This window comes from Perognathus longimembris, chromosome 25, assembly GCF_023159225.1.
Source record: "Perognathus longimembris pacificus isolate PPM17 chromosome 25, ASM2315922v1, whole genome shotgun sequence".
NCBI classification, from domain to species: Eukaryota; Metazoa; Chordata; class Mammalia; order Rodentia; family Heteromyidae; genus Perognathus; species Perognathus longimembris.
Genome location: NC_063185.1, coordinates 18,880,154 through 18,896,814, shown reverse-complemented (window position 1 = coordinate 18,896,814; position 16,661 = coordinate 18,880,154). Strand labels below are relative to the sequence as shown.

Here is a 16,661-nt window from a genome sequence, read left to right as displayed (position 1 = left end):
CTGCGCTGGGACGACGCCAGCCTGGCCGGCCAGCTTTGGCCATCAGCATCACAGCAGGTAAGTGAGGGGTGGGGAGGAGTGGTGCGAGTGGGGACAAGTGGACAGCCGGTCCCACAGCCCCAGGATGAGTTGAGCTGCACACACACAAGACAACAAATTGCAAACGGGCCGTAGATTGCTCCAGGGCGGATTCACAACCAGTAGGACCCCTGTACAACTGGCAGGAGGTAGATACGAGGACCAGAGGGGGCACCTGCCACACTGCTACAGACCTGGGCTGTACGTGGCCAGAGCAGCCAATGAGAGCAGCACACTTGGCTCCATGGGAACCAAAGCCCCGCCTCCACTGTCCTATGCCCTTGCCTACCACACTTAGTTTATTAAAATGGTAGGAAGCAAAATAGCCAAGTGTCTTGCAGATGCCCACAGCCATCCTTTAGTGATCCCTGGAAATTGTGAGTGGGGCTGTTTGGGAGCTCTCCTGGGGTGTGCTGTGTTCTCCCAGAGCTGCGTGGATGTCACAAAGCACTTGGAGATCTGTACTGGGGACTCCTGTTGACCTTTCCTCCCGGAGAAGAGTCCACACTTTCCATATGACCTTGATGTAGAAGTGAAATGCAGAAGCCTTAGAAAACAGAAGCTCAAACTATGCTCTATCTTCCTTTGATCGTAGGGTAGGGAAGAAATTCCAAGCTAAAATAAACTACACTCCCAGGCTAGCAAGATCATGTCTTAGATGTTGGTCCATTCCTTTCAAGGAGCAGAGACTGTGTCTAGTAGATGATCAGAATAGTTAAAGGAAAATGAGGACAAACCAAAATTGTTCCTTGACACCTTGAAGGATGGTTGGAAGAAGCAAGGGCAAGTCATGGCTTGGTGCGCCCCATTTTCTCTACAGAGAACACTCAGCAGGCCACATTCCTAAAGACTGTCAGTGTCTTCAAACTACCGTTAACACAGGCCTGCTAGATAGCAGGAAGAAGATGGAGGCATTTCCAAGACTGGAGAAAGTCTAATACATCCCTGGGTTGTCTGTCACCTTCACAGAGTGACCTAAAGGGGCCGAGAATGTCTGCATTACATCCCAGGATTGACTCCAGCATGCGCAGCTCCCCCGTGGCTCAGAACCCTCCTGTTGCCCTCTTGAAATTCTTAGTAACTTTTCATAAGGAGCCTAGGCTGTATGCTGCACTGAATCCCACAAATTGGATGTGCCTTTCAAAAGGGTGATTTAAAGAACTGATATAATTTTCAAATCAGATGTGTCTCCTAGAGACCTGGACTCATGAGGCGTGGCACGATGAAGGAGCACGCACTGTATTCATCAGGAAAGATCCTACTATCGTCCCTGTGATTACAGGATCACGGTCATCAACAAGGACACGCCCACCTGAACAGACAACCCTTAATAACTACCCCAAAGGCGCCGCTGAGAGGAGCCACGCGTGGGGGACCAGGGACGTGGAAGAGCATGTAAAAGATGTCCAGTGTAAGGAATAGTTCCTGGAACAAAAGCACAAATAGAAAATACAGAGAGAAAGAACATTTCCCCAACATCCCCAACTCTGCCTCCTCCTCCTTCACTTTTTCTCCTCCCCTCTCTCCCTCCAGTCCTTCCTATAAGCATTCAACAAACCTTTCTGGAAGACGATGAGAAGAGTCCTAAGAGATGATGATAACGTACTCTGACTATTCAGCAAAGGGAGACATCCCTGCTGGCAGGTGAGGCAATAGCTTTGGAAGAGTTGGCATGGACTCTGGTCCTTGGGAGAAGGGAGGACCTATGGGTACCTGGTAACAGGAAGGTTTTCTAAGGAGAGAGGATGGTAGGGACTCGTGGATGGAACAGAAAGTCCTGGGAGCAATTATGAGCGACAGTGAGCGCGTCGAGGAGCAGGGAGGTAGGGATTTCATCTCTCCCTCCATTCATTGTTTTCTAAATATTGCACACAAGCAGAAGCCACTGCTTACAGAAAGGGAAACTCAGCCAAGTATCTGATCTGTGGTGACTCATCTCGATTCTGCCTTATACTGGGACACATCATAATTCCAAAATTTGGAGGCCCTACCAAGTCGGGACTGCCTTCCTCATAGTGTGCTAATAAACAACCTCAAAGTTTCAGTGGTTTCAAAATGTTAACAAGGTTAATTTCTTCTTCATGCTGTATGCCCACAGCAGACCAGCCAGGACTCCGCTCTGCTCAATGCTGTCTTCGGTTGGGGAAATCAAGCTAAAAACATCTACCATCTGGAGCTCCGCTGGCTGCCTTGGGAGGCAGAAAGAAAAAGAGCACATTGTAAATGAACTCACTTAAAGGAACTCAGGTCAGCTCTAATGATAGCCCATTGTCCAACACAAATCCACGCTCACAACCAAGGAGCTGGGGAAGATGTAATCTTGCCTGGGACCTAACAGAATCAATGCTGGGATGGTTTGCCGAACAGCACTAATGACTACCACAGAGAATCTCAAGGTAGTTTCTTCCAAGATACCTTTATTGACTCATAGTCCCTTGTGATGATAGAATACCTGACACTAGAAAAGACTTAAGGAAAGGAGGTTTTAGATCACAGTCCAGGAGGTCCAAGAGCATGGCGCCAGCTTCTGCTCAGCAGGGCTGAGGTCCGTATGGCAGATGGCAAAAGGATGTGTGGGGCGGGAAGTTTGAGAGCCAGATGGGGCCAGTCCCCTTCTTTCTCTAACAACCTACTCTCGTGGGAGCCAGCATTCACCAAAGGCCCTGTGACACCACCACCTCCTGCTAGACTTCCCCTTCTCAGCACCGCCAGCACGGGGACCAGGCTTCCAACACCTGCAGCCGTGGGATAGTTACGCGAACAATATACAAACCACGGGCCCCAAGTAGCAGCCTCACTCTATGTGAAAATGATCTGATGTTCATTCTTTGCAGTTTTGGGTGTTGGTGTTTTGAAGATTTGTTAATCAAATTTATCTATGCATTTTAATGGAAAGCTTCTTATCATTCAGGCGCATCAAAGTGCTGGGGTGCAGAAGGCCTTTCTGCCTCCCAGCTCTTCTTTATATCTCTACTTTCAACTCACATCTGCAGTCTGCACCATGTGAACCAACAATGCTTATGCGTTACCCTAGGATTTTGCTAGGGAGGGATACATTAGCACCCTCTCCTCCAAGTAATAACAGGATAAAAACACAGTCAGCCTTCTGGCTGAGCACAGTGGCCCACCTCTGTAATCCTAGCTACTGAAGGGGCTGCAATAGGGGAGGCTCAGCCCCAGAGCTCTTCCCCAGAAAATGTTCCTGAGAGCCCCATCTTAATCAACAAAGCCCCGGCTGGGTAGGACACGCTGGGCATCTCAGCTATGTAGGAAGCATAAATAGGAAGACTGCTGTCCAGACCCACCCCGGTGAAAAATGAGCTCCTATTCGAAAAATAAAGAAAAGCAAGAGGGACTCAGGGAGGGAACAATGGCTCAAAAAGTAGAAAAACCCCACGTTCAAACCCAAGAGCACCAAAACAACAATATGAAATGAAAAATCACCTAAAACCCAGACTACCTTCCCAGAAACCAATCACATCTCAATTCTTTCATGTAGTTATTAATTTGTGGATTCCATCCCTCAGTCAGCAAGTGTTTACCGAGCACCTGTTATGTGCCAGGTACTTAGATTCCTAGCATGCTGGCAAGAGCGGTGGCCCTTTCTGTAGTACAACTAAGCTGCTGACATTGTGAAGCACGTCTGTCAGCCCAGCTGGGAACAAAAGTAAAGTGAGTTAACAAAGGAGAGAAAACCAGAGTTGACAAACACAGACTGGGAAGGTGTAGAGAGTACTCAATGGATGCGGCCACCATAGCAGAACGCCAGGGTCAGCACTCCCAGTGGTACTGTGTAGACATTGCCCTATCCGGACACTGCTCTTTGTTTGCAAAGACCTCGTTGAGCAAATACAGGCTGCAGTGGAAGTTCATTGTACGGGTGGGTTTGGGGCAGCCACCTACTTCTTTCTCCCTCTCAGGGGGACTGACTTAGGTTTATGTATGTGGTCAGTGCTACATGTGCACCATACGACTTCCTCAAAATGTACATAGAGATACATTTTTTCTTCCCCTTTCATGGTGGTGTATTTTATCCACCTGATTCTGATCAATAGGATGTAAATCCAAATGACACAGACCTGGTGGCATGTGTTCATGTGACATTCCTACAAACATGAATGAAACATATACCTTTTCAATGCTAAACTCTAGGGATTTGGACTTTTTCTCTTGTGGTAGAGGAAGTTAATTTCCCTAATAATACTACATAGGGGATAACCTGACTTTCTTAGCTAGTAGGATTTTATTTCCTCTCTTCAAGAGACCAGCCACACCAAGACCTTAATCTCCTATCTGCTTTCCTTGAAGAGCAGGCCTATGAACTGAAGCAAGAGCAGAAGTCAACATTAAAAAAAAAAAATCAGGGCTGGGGATATAGCCTAGTGGCAAGAGTGCCTGCCTCGGATACACGAGGCCCTAGGTTCGATTCCCCAGCACCACATATACAGAAAACGGCCAGAAGCGGCGCTGTGGCTCAAGTGGCAGAGTGCTAGCCTTGAGCGGGAAGAAGCCAGGGACAGTGCTCAGGCCCTGAGTTCACGGCCCAGGACTGGCCAAAAAAAAAAAAAAAAAAAATCAGTCTTCTTTCTCAGGGAGCATAAGGGTAGGGGGTGCATAAGTCATTCTTAGAAAAAAAAAAAAAAAGAAGACATATTTTACATAGGGCAGGCCAGAGAAGCACCCAGATAAGCATCTCAGTCTAGAATCTTTCCAATCTATTTTCAGGGAGGATTAGGGGACACACGCCTACACAGAGCGCCTCTGGACGGTTCGGGGTTCCCCTTGCCAACACTGATCTCCGCAGCTCTCCATGAGCCCTGGGGAGTGAGCAGGGTTCAGAAGGATCTTCCCCCCCTTCCAAGATCTCCACGGCACTTGCCAAAGAAGCCTCCAGCTCTGGAGAGCCAATCTGGGATGCAAACCAGGAAGCTCCGAGTCATTTTCTATAAGCCGTGGAACAGCTGTTGGATGTTAATGAATTTGACTTGGTACCTCCCAGGAGCTGGACACAAAAAGAAAAGAGTCCAAGTCGATGACACAGCCAGTGCACCCTCTGTTCCTCCTAGAGGGGGCTCATCTTCTGGGGGAGGGTGAAGACACGTCATTGTCATGTCCTTCCAAGGCCTGTACATCGCCAGGAACGTGTACCGAAAGCCTCCTGCCCCAGGATTGCGATGCTTTGTGAAAGCAAGTTGATGTGACTGGTGTCACCTTCCACTCACTGACAGGTGTCTACAGAGGCAGACGTGTCTTGATCTGCACTTGGCTCATTGATGTGTACCAGAATCTTCCATCCCTTTTCACACCCTTCTAACTCATGAGAAGCCTGAAGCAAGTGGGTAGGGGCTCTAAGCAAAGTTTGCAACAGAGAATCTCCCCTGGGAGGAGAAGGAGCAGAGGACAGCATGGGTCAGATGGGAACCCATGGGAGACGGATGGGTGACAAAACCCTTGCTCTTTCTACATCCCTAATAACACTCGAATACATTGAGCATCAATCTCCACGTCCAACCCAAAGGTCCTCCTGACTTGTTCTTGTCCACCTTCGTCTATTCCCAATCTGTGCTTGAAGGTATCTCAAGTCATCTCTCTGAAACTCAGCACAGGGCTCCCTGAGCTAGAGCTCTTCGAGGACCGAGTGAGAATAAAGCCTGTTTGTTGGGCTGGTCCTGAAGAAGCGGACCCCTGCTTACCTCTCCATTGTCATTCTGTTCTAGGATCCTTCCTTGCCTCCTGGACTCTCTGCTTCCCTTCAGCTGCTTGGAGTCAGTCCCCTAGGGCCCTCTACCCCTTAGCAGCATCTGTGTGGGTTTTATCTCCCAGGTAGGTCTTCTTTTCTCACTCCTCTCCTTAAGTTCCAACCATACCTCACCAGAGAGATCTTCCCTGATCCCTCTCCATGTAGAAGGAACTTCTTTCTCTCCTGCATCTCCACTCATGCCCTTCATCACACATATCCAAGGAGAACTTAAATTCCGGTGTCAGCTTCATTTCTGATCACTCGAACCTCCTGTTGTTTTATATAAGCCCAAGAGCAAGACCATGACCTTGCTGCTGGCCTTCAAGAGCCCATCATAGCTCTAGGAAATCCAAACTATTGATTGCATTAAAGGTTTGATTTGAGGGTGGTGACCTCGTGCTACTGGGCTCCACTCCAAGGCTCTACTTCCCCTGAGTCATGGGGATAAGAACGACACAGACCTCTTAGACTTGATGGAGGAGTAGGGAGTTCTCGGCTGGTAGAGGTTTGTAGGTGCGGGGGCTTAAACTCAGGGCTGTTCCTGGGTGCTGTCCCTTAGCTGTCGTTGCTCAAGGCTGGTGCCCTCCCCCGCCAGCCACACCTGTCCTTCTGGATTTTTGCTGGTTAATGAAAGATAGGAGTGTCACACACTTTTCTGCCTGGGCTGACTTTAAACTTTGAGTCTCAGATCTCAGCCTCCCGAGCAGCTTGGATTATAAGCATGAGCCACGGGCACTCGGCAGAGCTGACTGTCTTGGCATGCCCTCAAAAACACTGGTTATTAGGTTATTATCACTAAGAGTAATATTACTAGTCTTTTTTGTTGTTGTTACTGTGCTGGTCCATTGACACATGACCCCAAATTGTTATTGAAACAGAGCATGGGCCTTTCTTCTGCATGTGTGTGTATGTGTGTGTGTGTGTACTTTTGTTTCAATCACAGTGGTACATAACCCCAGCCTTCTGTTCGTTTTATACCAGACAGCATTTACCACAAAGAGCGGCTGCTGTTTCTCTAACGGCAGTCACACACTTAATGCTTCAATTTCCACATTTTATTTTATATGTAATTTAAAGCCCATGGTGCCTTAATTGTAAAATAGGCCTTATTAAAATAATAGCTTGAAAACCAGTGGGGCTCCCTGTGCCAAGCAATGAGGGTTTTTAGCTTAATGGCTGTTTACTAGGATTTAAAAAGAGACACAACCCAAATAAAGCTGTAAAGACATTTCCAGCGTGAGTGATGGGCCCAGGACCAGCTGATAATTAAGCTCTCTCTCCCACCCCAGCCCTGCACCATTTTTTTTTCTTTTGGTGCTGTCTAGAGCTTTCCTTAGAAATCCAAAGCACACTCTTTACTGCTTTTATGATTGATGAGGGGGTGAGGATACTTCAGAAGGAGTAAGCAACGTGGTGCTTTGATTAATGATGCTGGTGGGGCTCCCGGAAGACCAAAGAGAATAGCACTGTTATCAGGAAAGCCCGGCAGCTCCCAGGATTCTGCACACTGTGGAGCAGCCATTCTTGGGGTGGGTCTTTCATTCAGCCCTAATCCAACCTCTCCTCCTGAAAGGCCAGGAGCCGGCGGAGAGGGAAGTGAGTGGCATTATGTTCCACTGAGTTCACAAAACCGGGACTGGCCAGACTTACAATCTCAGGAAATCTCAGAGGATGAAACACATATGAAGTGCTAGGATTCATGATGGTCTCTTTTTTGCAGGTGGGTTTTTTTTTTCCCTAGGTAGTAACAGTCAGAGCTTGTACAGGTTAAGGAAAAGAATAGCTTCTCTCCATGGGCTTGTATCAAACCCTCATGATAGCCGTGAGATAGGTAGCCAGGAAATGTTTTCACTTTGGATGAAACAAACTCGGATTCAGAATGACTTTATATGCTCAGGTCAGACAGCTCTTGAGTCCTAAGATTCAAGGATATGACGCCCAGTGTGTGAACCAGGGTGACATTGGCCCCTTAGCCATCGGGCTTCTGAGGCAGCCACGGTTCAGAACTCCTGGTTTCTCTGGGTCTTTATGTACTTCAAGATGGAATCAGACATGATCCCCCAAATGCTTCCATAGGGATCAAATACATCCACATTCATAAAAGTTCTTTGCCAAACCAGGACCGCATTGGGTTGTTTTTTTTTTTTTTTTTCATTCTAGCAAACTGTTCAGTTGGTCTCTATAAAACACTGCGAATGCAAATCAACTTTGAAAGAGTCACGCAAACTAAAACTTCTGATTCCGGAAGAATCCACTGTGATTTCTAATTCCCAGAGGTATGTGCTTGAAGAAGTCCGATCATCTCTCTAAATCTGTCTTTTGCTTTGCACAATAAGCTAATACTTATCTCTTAGCTTAATCATGACAATGGAGTGACCTGACACCCACAGAGCGGCCTCAGCCCTGCCTGGCCACTGTGCCCCAAAAGGCGCTTGCATCCTCGGCTCTTTCATCTTCTCCCCGGAGCCAGGGTCCACTCCTCATTACCCAATTACCCACTTGGGTGGAATTGTGCCTGCCTTTCCCCTTGGCTCTTTGGACCTTTGTGGCATTATAGACTGCCAAAGGAAATACAAGTCAAAGAGTGCCCCGAGGCTCCAACACTGTGGTTTTGAAAGTCAATGCTTGTCGATAGGATAGCAGGACTCAGCCTCTCCAGGGATTGCCCCCGGCATGTTACACAGAGCAGCTTGGCAGGTGGGAAGTGCTGCCCAGAGGAACGGCAGTATCCCTGGCAGGCCTGAGCACCTGCAGAGGCCCTTGTTGGGGATTTGAGAAGCAGACAAACCACAACCTCCCTGTCTCCTCTCATAACCAGGAAATGGCTGGAAATGCTACCCCTCACCTTTTACCAAGCATTTTCCACATCCTGCATGCCAGGAATGAATGGCAAACTCCGTGGGGACACACACACATACACACACACTCACACACACTCTGACCAAATGGGAAGAAAACTGTGAAGAAGAGCACAAGACTGGGGCACAGTTTTCAGAACGTCAATCCAGACAGTCCTAGGCTTGAGCCACAGTTCTGCCATTTCTGACTTAAGTGACCTGAAGACCCTTAGCCTTTCAACCATTTTATTCCCTTCTATAAGAAACAGATTAATGTAGTGGCTCAAAAACTGGCTTTGCTACGAAAATGCTATGCTCAGATTCAGGCTCTGACAGTCTAACTAACTATGTATTCTTAAGTCATCTGCTCATTACTTTACCTGAAAAAAAAAATGGGAGCGATAACAGAACAAAATGAAACATAAAGCCCACTGTAGTAAGTACTAAATAAATGTCAGCCATAGTGTTTGCTAGAACAAGCCAAACTATGCCCCAGCGAAAAATATACTTTAATGTCTCAGTGAACTGGCATAAAAAAATCGGTTTCTTGTTTATGAATGAGGGAAGATACGGCTTCCATGACCCCTGCAGCTTTTTCTACAGGGATCTTTGCTTTTCCTGACATCACTACATCGGCCTTTGCCAAGGTAGAAAAGAACAGGGCAAAGGGACCCCATGGCTTGCTGCCTTTGGCACCGATGTGGCTCATAGCACTCCTGCTTGCAGTCCATGTAGCCCCTAAATCCTGATGGAAAGGGAGCTGCTGTCAAGGCAAAAGTAGGCAAACTGCCTAACGCGTTGTGCTCTAAAAGCACTAACAGGACAATGCGTTTGGAGCGCTTAGCATGGTACCTGGCATGCGGAGAGAGCCTGTTGAATGCTGGGGTGGTATTTGCAGTGCTTGATTCTTTGCCTGCTTGACTTGATTCAGGGCAGTTCTGACTTGGATCAAACCCCTGGCCGTTCCAGTCTATCGGAGGTCCTCGGTTATCTCAGTAGCATGTCTGTCTCTCACTGTCATCAATGTTTCCCTACCTTAATGCACCCCTTTCCCTCTTCTTGACCCTAGCTTATCAGTGCTCCACCAAATGAGAGATGTCATGCAAGGGTGAATGACAATCCAAGGGGGTCTGACAGTGGCTTTTATAGCAATGCACAGATCCATTCAGGAAGGGAGTTTAACCCGAAAGTTTATTCCATTCCCGGACATGGACCAGGTAAGGATTCTTATAATAACCTGTCAGTCACTTTGGATAATAATAAGATGTCAGTCGGTCTTGGCCCTGATTCTACAAGATAAAGAGAAGCTCAGAGAGGTTAAAGGACTGCCTTTGAGACACACAGTCTGAACAAGATGAGGGTAGATTTATCAGCCTATTAAAGGCCCTCTATTTCTATCTTTAGGTCTCTGCAGGTGCCATCAGTCTGCCTTATATAACAGGGCATGCATTGTGGGCCTTTTCCAAGCTTTATTTATGTCTCTTTCCCTCAAAACTTCAACTTGATACAGTGAGTAATTCAAGAAAATCTCCGAAATACACAAGGGCTTCATATGGTATTCCTGTCTGAGATTGTCAGGGACTAAATCTGCACTATGGTACCCCAGAATCTGCTCACCAAGAATGGTGAGTATCGAGCATTCAGTCACCACTGTAGATGCCATTCTGAGGCAGGGAGAAGGCAGTCTGAAGTATCCCCAATCATAGCATGTGAGTAAGAGTTATCTCCCCCAACAGGAAGGCTGATATTTCTGGCCTCAGTGGCAGTATCCAAAGAGTAGAGGAGGACAAAGGAAGACACGAGAGAAAAGAAAGGCGAGGAGAGGACGGAAAAATTAAAATTCTGTTTTATTATAACGGACTCTTTTTAAGGACTAGACATTAAGGCCCAGCAGGTGAAGTGATTTTTCCTGTGATCATACAAAGAGTTACAGGTGGCAGCTTGAGGTTCAGAGCAGGGCTTGGCAATTTTTCCTCTAAAGAACAAAACAGTAAACATTTTGGGCTTTGTGGGCTGATCATACTTTGTCACATCTCTTCAGTTCTGCCATGACAGAGAGGAAACAGCCACAGGCAACATGTAAACAAATGGGTGTGAGGGTGTTGTAATAAGCTTCAGTTACAAAGCACACAGAGGGCTAGGTTGGGCCCTTGGGCTGATAGCTTGCAGACCCCTGGCTTGGAACAAAGGATTCTAGACTATTTACTTAGCACTTTTTCTATAGAAACAAAGCTGCCTGCTTAAAGACAGATAAACTGTGCCATCCCGCTGCTGTCTAATGTTGAGGGGAAAGAATGGAATATCAACGCTGGAAAGCACATGAGGATTTTCTACAAGGAAATAAATGCTATATTTGGGTTAAACGAGAAGCTAAATAATCTAAGTTAGTATGGCTGTGGGCAGAGTTTTGAGGATGATAGATGAAGAAGTGATTTGAGGAAAAGACCCTGCCCTGATGACTACACTAATGTGTTCAAACTGAAGTGTAACGAACTTTGACTTTGCACCTGTGTTCTAAAAATAAATTAATGTACTTTAGAAACAGTTAGGGATGGTGGTTGCACAACATTGGGCACACATTCAACACTACTGACTTATACCTCTGAAGTGGTTAATTTTGTATGAGAATGTCATTCTGATAAATTTTAATAAATGCATTAATAATGAAATTAAAAATTAAAACTTTAGCTAGGTACCAGTAGCTCATGCTTATAATCCTAGCTACTCAGGAGGCTAAGGTATGGAGGACTATGGTTCAAAGCCACTCTCGAGGTCAAAAAAGACTTCATCTTTGACCAGGAAAAAGTTCAGCTGGAGGAATGGCTCAAGTGGTAGAGAACCAGACTTGAGAAAAAAGTGGTGTGGTACATTGGTACAATGGATTATGACCTTATGGTTAAAAATCACAAAATACTGATGCAAAGTATCATTTGAATGAACTGTGGAAACACATCTGAAGACTAAAAGCAGACAGACACAAAAGACCATGTATCTTGTAAGTCATCTATACAAAATGTCCAACATGGGAGACAAAATACATATCAAGTTGATCAGTGATCTGTCCTGTCTGCTTTTAGTTTGGAAGCACCATTTACATTTCGTGGCAGACTATAAGCTTGTATTTCTGTGGGGATACCATTTCTCCATTGCCAAAGTTGGGGGAGACAATGACAAGTGACTGCTCACAGACATAGGGATCCTCTCTGAGGAGATCAAAATTTTAAGAAGGTCCTGCTGGAAATCAATGAATTTTGCATTCTACTTGGGTGAATTGTGTACCATATGACCTATTTTTTTCCACAGGGTGGCTAAAAGAGCATAACTAGGGAAAAAAACTGCATTACAGGGAGAATCCTAGGTGGAAGAGACTATGGGGTGTGGTAGAACAGAAAATGGAGTCCACAAAGCTGGATATTAGACAAGGAGAAGCAAAGGGAGCGGCGGAGTCCAAGGCCACGGCAGGGATCTGGTCCTGCAGGCCACAGTCCTCCCAGGAGGAGGTTGGTTGTTCCCACTGGGATAATGAAAGGCCTCTGAAGACATTTAAGGTGAGAATCACTGATCATACTAGAAGTTTTTACAGTTACTAAGTGTCTGGTAAATCAAAATTAATATTTCTATTATGAGTTGATGAACAGGGCAAGCAGAATCCTTGTGTGGTTGCCAGTCCTGGGCTTGAACTAATGGCCTAGGCACTGTCCCTGAGTTGGTTTTGGTCAAGGTTAGCACTCTACCACTTAAAGCCACACTTTTACTTCTAGCTTTTTTGGGTAACTAATTGGAGATAAAAGGAGACCCATGAGCTCTCCTTACTCATATTGGCTTCAAACCACAATCTTCAGATCTCAGTCTCTTCGGTATCTAGGATTTGTTGGTGTTCTTGCTTTGTTTTGTTTTTCATGTTTTTTTTCCACAAGGAATTCAGGCCCTGCCCTGCAATCTGGGGACAGGGCTCAGGTCCTGTGTTGCTGGGTATGGAATTTCATGTGCTCTTATGACCCCATATTGCCTTTCAAAGCAGGGACAAGCTGGACATGGCCACATTCAGAGATTGGCCCTATGTCCCCTATTAGGAAGCCAGGCTTCACTGAGCTCTTTATCCTTCTCCAGATGGCCAAATGAAGGAAAGTATCTGGTAAAATGTGAATTCTGCTTCATTTAACACAGCTTACATAGGTGTGGTGTAGTTGAGGCCTCTACAGGAAAAGCTGATTTCAAGTTCTGGCACAAAGATTAGCTGATTCACAAAAGACTGTCGGGCTGTGTTTCTTCCCTGCACATCTGTCCTGTCTGCTTTTAATTTGGAAGCATCAGTTTTAATTTAGTGGTAGGACTGTAAACTCCATTTCTGTGAACACAGAATGACATACTTTGTGGAACAGGGGTTGCTGGCCAAGATCTGACTCTTCTTAAGTAACTGATGGCCAGTGACTAGCTGAGAAATGCTCCAATGTGAACACTTTCCATGGCAAAAGCCTTGTCCTATCAGCTGGATTGCAAGCAATCTTTGCTGGGCTACTGCCCATGGAAATACAGGTCATGTCCTGAGCCACGATTCCCCAAAGTCTAAAAGGAGCCTCCAGTTTATTCTACATATTGAAAGCCTTTCCAATTCCTCACTCCCTACTGTCTTTCTACTGCATCTGGAGCCTGTGCCCCAATGGATAGATTTCCTCATCTTTGGGAGTCAACCCTATCAGGAAGGAGGGCTTCAACATTCAGGGTTGTTTTGTTCTGGTGAAGAGGACAATCTTTTCATCACATTTAAAAACCAATTTTTAAACATCTCATTCAAATCCAATCTTTTGTATGTGAGAGAGGGAGGAAAAATAGCCCTGAAGTTACTTCACCCCTGTGGTTTAGGAAATCTTTTTCACAACATGTAGACTGTTTTTTTTTGGGGGGGGGGGTGGGGATCTAGAATTTGAAGAGAAAGAAGGGAAAAGGGCATAAAGCAAGAGGATCAGAAATAAAAGAGAGAAAAATAAATCCTCTTCCAAACAAGGAAAAAGAGGTAAGACAATGAAGGACACATACAGAGCTTTCTTGAGATTGGAGTTTTCTCGAATACAGAGTTTCCATAATGCTTTTTACTAAAAATACCAAATTCTAGCCAGGTGCTGGTGGCTCAGGACAGTAATCCTAGCTACCCAGGAGGCTGAGATCTGAGGATCACAGTTCAAAGCCAGCCTATGGAAGACAGGCTATGAAACATTAATCTTCAATTAACCAGGAGAAAACCAGAAGTAGTGCTGTGGCTCAAGTGGTAGAGAACTAGCTTTGATCTGAAGAGCTCAGGGACAGTGCCCAGGCCCAGATTTCAAGCCCCATGACTGACCCAAAAAAGAAAAGAAAAACAAAAAAAATTCTATTTAAATCCATCTGCCTTGGATGGTTGGGGGAATGGGGTTGTCAGTATAAACTCAAGTGGTAGAGTAAGGCAAGCACAAGATACTGAGTTCCAGCCCCAGTACCACCAAGTAAAATAAATATCCATGTGTCTTGGCTCACTGCTGAATCTCTACATGGTGTTTTAATGCATATTTTTAAGTACATCAGTGAATAATTTTGAGTATTTACTATGCTCCCAGCGCTGCTGTAGGTCACAGAGCGTGGGAAATATAGCTCATAGAATTTTGGGGGTGTCTGGTACAGAATAACATCACGGGGCACAGCCCATAGAGTTGCCTGGGTCTGAAAGTCTTAGCTTGGCTGCTCACCAGTTGTTTACCCTCAGGGGAAAAAATTACTTAAGCTGCTTAATTCTCTCTTTCCTCAAATTGAAACAAACACAATCCCAGGACCTATTTCATGGGACTGTTGGGAGGAATAATTGAAGTAAAGGCTAAAAGGTGCTAGAAATGTGCTGGGGACATAAGAAATACTCAGTACTGGTGACTATTGTTAAATAGCTCGGAGGGGGCGCATGGCCGCCTTATGCAACAATTCTTGCCATGTGTCTCCCCAAAATGTCCTTGAACTGCCACCCTTGTTTTACATGAAACTGGATGCCAATTCCTTCTACAAACTATAGTGAGGCCAACATTACACACGCTTGTTGGTTTTACTTAAGTGTGAAGAGTCCCATTGTCCTGAAACAAATGTGCGTTTGTGAAAAACCATCTCTCGGCGGAGGACAGAGCCACGAGGCTCCAACACACAAGCAGCCTTCCCAGATGGTTCGCAAAGTATTGCAGATTTTGCCAAATGTGTTTTCCCCTAGTTTAAAAAAAAATCCCTGCATATTTTAAGTGAAATATAATCCACATGTTTCTAGTCAAGTAACCATGAGAGAGGGATGCAAGTAGGAAAAGGAGAGAGGAGAGTCCCACCATTGGTCCTGAGAGCGATGGCCACAGCTGGACTCGGTGGGCTCTCATCAAGGGGCCTCTGACAGCGGGAGCTGACAAGGGCTACCCTGACCCCCTACTCCATACCACCAGCACTCACTCACCCCATGGGTCACTCACCACCCTCACATGAACTAGGCCCGGTGAGTTGTACAGTAGGGGCATGCATGATACCTCCCTTAAAAAAAGAGAGAGAGAGAGAGAGTGGCGCTGTCCAGCTCCGTCCTCTCGCCGCCGCCTCCGGTTCCTTTCTCTCCGTGGAGCCGTCGGGTCTGTGGCTTCTTACCAGAGGGACGCACCATGTTCTCCAAGCTCGCGCATCTACAGACCGTCGCTGTGCTGCGCCAAGGAATTCATTTTTCAGTGGCTTCTGCCTCAGTCATTGCAGCTGAAAAGACAGTGCAAGGCCCTCCGTCCTCAGAGTACATTTTTGATTGGGAAGCGAAATATGGTGCACGCAATTACCATCCTTTACCCGTGGCCTTGGAGAGAGGAAAAGGTATCTACGCGTGGGATGTAGAAGGCAGAAAATACTTGGACTTCCTGAGTGCTTAGGGTGCTGTCAGCCAAGGGCATTGTCACCCCAAGATTGTGCATGCCCTGAAGACTCAGACAGACGAGCTGACCTGAACAGTCTCGGGCCTTCTACAATAATGTACTTGGTGAATACGAGGAGTACATTACTAAACTTTTCAACTACCAGAAAGTGCTTCCTATGAATACAGGAGTAGAGGCTGGAGAGACTGCCTGCAAACTTGCCCGTCAGTGGGGTTACACTGTGAAGGGCATTTCAAAATACAAGGCAAAGATTATTTTCGCAGCTGGAAACTTTTGGGGTAGAACATTGTCTGCCATCTCCAGTTCCACAGATCCAACCAGTGAAGATGGGTTTGGACCCTTCATGCCAGGTGTTGAAATCATCTCGTGTCTTCCTGCACCGGAGAGAGCACTTCAGGATTCAAACGTGGCTGCCTTCATGGTGTAACCAATGCAGGGTGAAGCCGGCGTGGTTGTTCCAGATCCGGGCTACCTCGTGGGCGTGCGGGAACTCCGCACCAGGCCCTGCCCATGGCTGAAGAGGTGCAGACAGGATTGTCCACAACAGGAAGATGGCTGGCTGTTGACCATGAGAACATCAGACCTGGCGTAGTTCTTCTGGGAAAGGCGCTCTCTGGCGGGTTATGCCCTGTGTCTGCGGTGCTGGGTGCTGACCATGAAGCCAGGTGGCCCTGGAGGTTTTGGAAGAGGAGAACCTTGCTGCAAACGCAAACACAATGGGGACTCTGCTGAGAAATGAGCCCCGGACGCTGCCCTCAGACATCGTAACCACCGTGAGAGGAAAGGGGTTGTTGAACGTCATTGTTATCAGAGAAACCAAAGATGACAGTGCTCCTGGCCCAGCCCGCACACGGCGACAGCATCCGGCTGGCTCCTCCTCCGCTGGGGATCACGGGGATGAGGTCGGAGAGGCGGTGGAGATCCTTATTAACAAGGCCATCCTGTCTTCCTGGGGCCCTGCCTGGGACGCTGCCCTCTGAGCCTGGGCGCCTTCCATTCCCACGTGTCATCAGAGCTGCTTTTGCTTTTTGTTGAGCACATACATACATAGTTTTAGTGGATGCGCGGCGGGGTGACTGTCCCGTGCCTCAGAAGGAA

At 46.7% G+C, this 16,661-nt stretch overlaps 1 pseudogene; it reads left to right on the top strand.

Moving 5' to 3' along the window:
- The first annotated feature begins 15,223 nt into the window (after positions 1–15,223).
- LOC125341947 lies at positions 15,224–16,571 on the top strand (annotated as a pseudogene).
- The last annotated feature ends 90 nt before the right edge of the window (positions 16,572–16,661 follow it).